This window comes from Oncorhynchus clarkii, chromosome 8 (assembly GCF_045791955.1).
Source record: "Oncorhynchus clarkii lewisi isolate Uvic-CL-2024 chromosome 8, UVic_Ocla_1.0, whole genome shotgun sequence".
Classification (NCBI taxonomy): Eukaryota; Metazoa; Chordata; class Actinopteri; order Salmoniformes; family Salmonidae; genus Oncorhynchus; species Oncorhynchus clarkii.
Genome location: NC_092154.1, coordinates 27,118,179 through 27,126,728, shown reverse-complemented (window position 1 = coordinate 27,126,728; position 8,550 = coordinate 27,118,179). Strand labels below are relative to the sequence as shown.

General features: G+C 42.8%; 1 pseudogene; it reads left to right on the top strand.

Annotated features, from left to right (window-relative positions):
• The first annotated feature begins 1,882 nt into the window (after positions 1-1,882).
• Positions 1,883-6,817, top strand: LOC139415429 (radial spoke head protein 9 homolog; annotated as a pseudogene).
• The last annotated feature ends 1,733 nt before the right edge of the window (positions 6,818-8,550 follow it).

The following is an 8,550-nucleotide window of genomic DNA, read 5'->3' as shown; positions in this document are numbered from 1 at the left end:
CTGTTGCATCCACTCTGCTTTCTTTCCAGTCCCAAATCCTCCTTTCATGAGATCTCAGACAGACAGTAGGCCTAAACTGGTAAATGCAATTAAATAAACCAAAAGTTCTTAATCACAAGTAATGTGCAGTTTGTGAGCTCATCAAACAATTCTCCAGTTGGAGAATGAGAATGCTATGAATGTATATTATATTGAATGAATTATCAACATTTACAGAATCCAACATTCTAAATTAATGGTGGGATATTTTGTGATTAACAGTAACTTCATTGATGAATATGTATTTCACAGGGCATTGATAAACATTGACAAACAATTGGCACAATGAAACAAAGAGCGCGCACAAATAGGTGGGAGTCAGTGAGCAATAGCGGAGAGAGAAGTGCCTATCTTCGCCACACACCCTTCCCCTTTTTAATCCAAGCCTGGGGAAAGGGTCAGAGCACACCCTCCCCTCCCCAGTCTCCGGCAGAAAGCTCTGTCATAATCAATTCAGTGTCAGTCAATGTCGGGATGAACACACCTCACACACCCCATCATAGGGCAGACATTCCTGCAGAGTGCCCCCCACAGGAACAGTAGAGGAGCAGGATAGTTTGGCATCCAGCCCTGCTTCCTCACCAGAGCCTGGTAATCTTGAACCTGCCCATATAAATCAACATCTAATGTTACAGTCGGACTCATCACGTTATTCACTTCGCCTACCACAGAGACAACAAGTGTTTTTTTCCCGCTTTTTATGGAAACCAAAAGGAGTAATACCTAACCGCCCCAGTGGCTTTCCATAGCCCCCTACACACACTGCAGCGCGCTCTGTCCATTGTGCTGACACAGGGCAGCGGAGATACCGATTGTTTTGGGCCGCCAACCTGTCACTCTATCATTTTAAATGTTTTTCTATTTTTCTATAGGGACAAAAAACTAAAACTGAGAGGGCAAGCTTGAATTGGGGGGGCTAAGCCTCCTTTAGCACCCTCGTGGAACTGGGTACATGCGTTACTCACTATGCATGTCTGTTTTCTGCTTTTTCACCACCCAACCCAGCCTCCATCTGCTTGGGCTCTGCTTTGTTCGGTCAGGGGGATTGGCATACCATGTTCTCTGCCTGTTATTATTACATTTTACATGATGTATGCTATGGCAGTGAGCTACCCGTGAAGGAGCAGAGCATAGCGCCAAGACTAATGTACTGCATGTAACCTTCGAATAACTGGTTAAACGAATATGTGGCGTTTCCTGTATGAATATGTCAACATTCCATTCAAACAATACAGTCAATCCACAGCCATACACTGTCTGAAGTCAGTTGATGATAGGACTTAGACAAGTTTTAAATACAACAAGTACTGATATGGTATCATATAATAACACTCACAGCTTTCCAAGGAAACAAAAATGTATACATTTGTGGTCTGTTTACATATATTTTAGAGGCTATTTATACAGACAATTGGTATAAAACCCTTATAAACTGTATTTATAATTGTTTGACAGTATTTTATGTTGACAATAATTATATTACACAATTTCTCATATATCACATGCCTTACTTTTATTTTCTGAATAAGTAAAATCAGGAAATAATCACCTGCTATTCATTCCAATTGGACTGGTTTAGGTTTCTCCCTGACCACAACGGCTGCGATTTTCAGACCATTGTTGAACTTTAAAGGGTTAGGAATTAGGATCTCTATGGCGACTGCTTTGTACGCGGTCTGGAACGCGGCCTCCTTTTGGGGGAGCAACCAGCAGTTGCTGTGACTAAACGTAACTAAGGAGATTTGTTTACATTGGCAACTGGGCCTGCTTAGCAGCTGTCCCCTTCTTTATTTTATAGAAATAAAAGTATTTACTTTTCAGTGATACAGACTGTATATATGCAATGGAATCCAAGACGTTATTCTACTCTCTGGACCTCGTTTCTGGCAACGGTTTAACTTTGAGCAGTGAGCAAAAAGCTGCCCTGCAGACTTCCCTGGTCAACCTGAGGAACTATCTATACATTCTGGGCATACAGGGTGACTATTTCATTGCACAAGGGGTCTCAGATGACGAGATGAGTCATAAAAATAGCATTTTCATGTAAGGGGTGCGAAGGAAATAGTTTAGAACCTCTTTCACCACAATATTTATAGCCAGCTTGCTTTTAGCAAGTCACTCTTGTGGCTTTGGGGTTGTGATCCCTTCTCCTTTTCAGATGTTCTCTCTTGATCTATATCTCTCTCTCTCTCTACTTTCTCTGTGTGCCCTGTTGTACACATGTGTTTGTGTCCTCTCCCCACTCCAGTTTCAACTGTGTGGACTGGCACCGGCTTCCCCCTGCCGCACTGAGGCAATGCTAGCGGAGGTTTCTTCTGCAGCAAAAGGTCGCTACGTGGGAGACCCCTCACATAAGTATGAGCACACAGAGACAAGGGGAGGGGGGCGAGGCTATGGAGGAGGACGTCATGGTGAGGAGAAGTGTGTGACAAATTATGTTATTTGAATGTTGAACAAGGCTAATGGTGTTTTGCTTATTAATAAGTGATGAATGTGCAGTGACTTGATGCAGATGACAGTGGTGACTGTGTGTGGTATTATTGCAGAGTGATGAGTAATGGATGTTGTGACGGATGTTTGGTAATGGTTGTTGTTTGGTTTGGGTTGCAGATCAAGGTGAATGAGGAGAATAGGCTGCCCACCACTGTCCACACCATTGATAAGGAGGTGTCTGTGGTCCTGCGCGGCACCTCCATTAAGAGTCCCCATGGTCTGGTGCAGAGGGTAGCGCTACTGTTCAAAGTAGTTAATGAAATGGGTGGCTCCACGGAGAGTGTGGTGGTTACCAGTTGAGAATGTGCTCAGTCTTTTGGGAGATGGGACACAGCTGTGTGTGTTTTTGCCTGGAGATGATGACTCAGCTGTGTGGTTTTTAGCCCAGAGTGTGTTGGAAGTTGGAACCAGAATCCAGACCATCATATATTACACACTGCACATTGTGCATCTGTAGTGTACACATATGTTGTACTGTGTTTTCACTCTCATACATGGACAGAATCATATCATGCTGTCAGTGACTGAGTGAGGGAATGAGTGATTTTGTGTGTGTTCTGTCTACCCTGCAGGTCTGTCCTCCTCAGAGATGGATAAACTCAGGTGCTTCCTGCACTTCACTGAGCCGAAAAACCTGAAGACAAAATCCATCCTGGACTTGGCTGACCTCGATCCCTCCATCAACTTTGTGGACCCTCTGAGTTAGGACATTCCCAAAGGTAACAGAGTGCCAAATCTCTCACTACACCACTTCTTTACCAGGGCCATTCTAACAGGTACAGTCGGTCTAACTTTCCCCCCATGGGAGGAGTTTCCTTCCAATAAATTGTCTGTCTTTACAAATAGATCCAGTTCCTTGAGTTCCTTGAAAAGCCCTTCAAAGAGTCTTTGTGGGAGACAAAATGTAATATGAACATGAGGTTACTTCTGTTGGACATGCTCTGGTGGCCATGCACTATTATACTAAACCAGCCTTGTTATTGGCGCTGACAATGATTTGGGTTGGCAGTTGAGAGCCCAGTCTTTCTGTGAGGAAACTATCCAGGCATCCTCTTCTGGATCTTGACTCCATATTTTATTGTTCTGCTCTGTAAAGCTGGCTGTTTTGGCTAACACATCATATAAGACAGCTGTAGGTCTATCTGCTGACAGCAGTTCCAGTCGTGGGTCATTAGCGAGGACGTGAGCAAGGCTGAATGGATAAACTCACGAGTCTGCAAAATGGTCAATGGAAGCCTTGCTCTGCTGATTGTGGATCTTCACCAGATGGAATATACATTCTAGAACATGGTTAAGTAATTCCCTGGGTAGTATTCAAACTGGTCTTCAGTGCTCAATCTGGGATGGAATTGAAAGAAAGCTGACAGCCTTTCCCTTTAGATAGTTATATTTCAGGCCAAGCCTTGGGCACACCACCCACTGTTAGTCTGGCCTTGAGTTTTCGAATGATACATTTCAGACAATATTATACACAGTCACCATATTTTTCACAAGGGAAGCCAACATGATTCAACCAGAAGCCAAAACAGAGGGCCAGGGATAAATGTAATACAGTATATCTGGATGTAGTTAGTCTGAACATGTATCAACATGTGTTTGTTGCGTGCTCAACAGAATGATTGCTATGGACAAGTGATAGATAATACTGTGTGTGTGTCCTGACCCTGTGTCTAAATCATCTCACAGCTGTTCATTAAACAGTGATGAGTGTCTCTGTGGTGTGTAAATGTGTGTGTGTGTGTGTGCGTGTGTGTGTGTGTGTGTGTGTGTGTGCGTGTGTGCGTGTGTGCGGTGGTGATTTTAGCATGTAAATCTGCATGCCAGCAAAGCCACTACACTACACAACACTAAACAATACATTAATTGGACTATAACAGTGACAAACGGTGCCCACAAACTGTTAGGGCGTACAGAAAGCTGTCCCAACAGCGGTACCAACACCTTACCACTGTTACATCTGGCTATGAGCGAAGCCATGTCTGGAAGAAAAATAGTTCATTCAACCTCATTTACAGCCTTTAAAAAAAAAACAAGGTCGAGTCATGACATTAGTGATATTCATGTCGGAGCTCTAGAAAAAGTTCCCGACTTGGAATTTCGAGTTGGATGACCGTTCAAAACACATTTTCCCAGTCGGAGCTCGTTTTTGTCCGAGTTCCCAGTTTTCTTGAACTCACTGAAGTCTGAAATTTCCCAGTTCTGAGTTTCCAGGTGTTTTGAAAGCGGCAGAAGTCATGCTGGATTGACAGCATGGCCAATGTTGAATGTTTACCTTTTAAACTTAGAAAAGAGACCCTTAAACCCAGACTTGGACCACACATCTACTCCACTGAGTAGCAGACTAGTGATTGCTTTGCAATGCTTGCAGTTAGACACTGATTCCTTCCAAACCAAACCACTGTTTAATGTTTATGGCTGATGAGCACTGATTCGTTTTATCTATAATTTCTCTTCATAATTTCTCTTCCTATGACAAGGATTGAAAAGTATTTGCCAGTAGATTGTCAACTTGATTCACGATGATGACTTCTAGCTTGCTAGCTAAGATTTTAAAAGTATGATGTTGACATGATCAGTCCAATCAAAGCTACAGTAGATATAACGTGATTTGAAATCATTTTATCTATGGCCAATGACCTTGAGCCTTCTTGGATGGGCACTTCTAATGTAACTCTATTGCAGCACCCAAGGGGCTTGAATTTCTTTGCTCTCCCCGTAGATTTTGCGGTGACGTAGTGTCCCCATGAGTGACAGAACACTGAGCCAATCACGGCACAACTTGAGAACATTACCAACCACTACGCTCCCAATTTTCCGCTGGCTGCCCCACCACCACCACAGAAAGCACTGAGCTAGGCTGAAACACCTGCATTTTGGAGCTGCGTTACTCAAGAAAGCAAAAAATAGACCATATTTGTATGCGGCTTTATTAACTCAATTATTATATATATATATATTTTTTACATTGTTTGCAAACTGACATGTGACACATTAATGCAAAAATAACATGCAAAACAGGCAATAACAACAAAATATATATCTTATCTGCCCCACCTGCCCTGAATGACGGGTCGCCACTGCAAGTGTGTATAGTTTTTCCAAATCAGCTTACTGTTCATTACACCCCACCGGGGAAGAAATAGTTTAATCAACGTTGTTGCCACATCCTTTCAACCCCCAAAAATCTATGTGACGACATTGAATCAACGTGGAAACCTGCAAAAAGTAATCAACATAAAGGCATTTTGTATTTTTTCAAAACTTTTAACCTAAATCCAATTAAATTGTATTTTTTTGGGGGGAGGGGTGGATTTCACATTGAATTCGTGTTTATTGACAACTCCACCAAATGTAAATCAAAACTAGACATTGAACTGACATCTGTGCCACGTGACAGCATCTCCCTCACTGAGAACTCGTTATTGGCCAGACCTCCAGCTTTGCAGAATGGGAGAGAGAGAGACCCAGGCTGATGACAGTCTCTAAGGACAACGTGGTAGATCTCCACCCAATGACAGGTGCTTTCCTCTGGGATTCCTGAGTAAAGCTCCCCCTCTCAGCAAATAGATCCTCTAGACTTGCCTGGAAGTATGTGGCAAGTTTCTGTAATCGACTCCACATTTATGCTAATACACCAGCCATGCCTGTCCTCCTACTAGGTTCCTCCCTATGCCTCGAGTATGGGACATCCACACGCTGAGTTTGAAACCACCAATGTGAGTTTCGGTGGAAAGTAGACACCCTCGCAGAGCGGTTTCTCTGAAAAATGTTGTAATCAATAAGAATTTTTGGCCCTTGACTCAAACTGAATTGATGAAATCACATCAACCTGGCTGGAGAGTTTATTTTGGTCATGGAACTGCAATCTGTGATAAGTATATTATCAACAGAATAACAGACCCAATTTACTGGAATAGCTGTTCATAGATAGCTCTGGCACAGAGCAACTTCATGCTTTACATTACAACATATGTAGAGTACAACCATACCTGACACAGGAAGCGGCACAGGTCCTAATCCAGGCAGTTGTGATCTCCCGTCTGGACTACTGCAGCTCGCTGTTGGCACAAGCGGGGAGCTCCTGCAATTTATCCAAAACGCTGCAGCCCACATGGTGTTCAACCATCCCAAGTTCTCCCATGTCACCCTGCTCCTCTGCACACTCCACTGGCTTCCAGTCGATGCTCACATCCACTACAAGACCATGGCACTTGCCTACGGAGCAGCAAGAGAAACTGCCCCTCCCTACCCTCAGGCAATGCTCAAACCCTACATCCCAACCTGAGTACTCCGTTCTGCCACCCCTAGTCTCTTGGCCCTCCACCCTTACGGTAGGGCAGCTCCCGCTCAGCCAGGTCCAAGCTCTTCTCTGTGCTGGCACCCCAATGGTGGAATCAGCTTCCCCCTGAAGCTAGGACAGCAGAGTCCCTGCCCATCTTCAAAGAGTATCTTAAATAATCCCACAGCACCACTACCAGTTGATGGGAACAAACACTAAATTGGTAGTTAAATATGCTGTATGTGCTTATTAATTACGGTCGCTAACAATAGTGGCTAATAATATTGAACATATACCCTACAAATTGAAGGAAACAATAACAGTCAGGGCATATGATAAAAAAAATCTAGAGAGCACAAAGGTTACATTTGGTGTCAGTCTGCTTTGTCATCCCATTTGGTTTGCATCTCCAAATTGGATCCTTGCAAGTAGGCCATACAATTACACTTTGGTATAATGACACAGCATTTCATACTTCACTGTGGTAAAGGGGCATAAATACCTGTCACGTTATGATATGCCTTTCAGATTCATGCCATATAACTGGTTTCCCGTTCTTCTCCAGCGATCATAAGGTAAAATAGACCTAAAACAATAGTAATGTAGCCTATTTAGTGCCTTCAGAAAGTATTCATACCCCTTGACTTATTCCACATTTTGTTATGCCTGAATTCAAAATAGATTAAATCGGGGGTTTTCTCACACCCATCTACACACAATACCCCATAAGGACCAAATAAAACGTGTTTTTAGAAATGTTTGCAAATTTATTGAGAATGAAGTACAGAAATGACTCATTAAAGTAAATATTTACACCCCTGAGTGAATACATGTTCGAACCACATATTACAGCTGTGAAACTTTCTAGGTAAGTCTCTAAGAGCTTGGCACACCTGGATTGTACAATATTTGCACATTATTATTTTTTAAATTCTTCAAGCCCTGTCAAGTTGGTTCTTGACCATTGCTAGACAGCCATTTTCAAGTCTTGCCATAGATTTTCAAGATAATTTAAGTTAAAACTGTAACTAGACCACTCAGGAAAATGAAATGTCATCTTGGTAAGCAACTCCAGTGTATATTTGATCTTATGTTTTAGGTTACTGTCTTGCTGAAAGGTGAATTTGTCTCCCAGTGTCTGTTGGAAAGCAAACTGAACCAGGTTTTCCTCTAGGATTTTGCCTGTGCTTAGCTCTATTCCGTTTCTTTTTACCCTAAAAAAAACTCAGTGATCTGTTGTGTTGGATTTGCCCCAAACATAACGCTTAGGGCTCCATTTCTGGCGAGCGTTAAGGTGGTGCTAGTGTCAAACGCATGTTAGTTTGCAATTTCATCATGCAAAAACTGGAGCACCGGCATTTTCAAGCCCTAACGCCAGGTTTGGCAATTTACCTGTCTTATATCAGCTTGCTTGTGCTCAGATGGGAGGGATGGAAATATTTGTCGTGTGTCCTTAAAAACATGATCCAAAGTGCTAATTAGGATATTTAAGACCAACCAAAAGCTGGTTTTATCGGTAACGCAGTTGGTTATAGCATGCATTTTGACAGTGGAAACAGCCTATCCAAGAGAAGCCTAATGTGCTTTTGGTGCCTGTGTACTTCGCATCTAGGTTAAAAATCAAGCATAGCCTCCCCTCCTCTCAATTAAGGCTTTTTCTTGTCCTGCCCAATGCAATCGCATAGTCAAGACAGTCAACAAAGGCTTTGGCTACTCCACTTGGAAATGAATCTTACTCA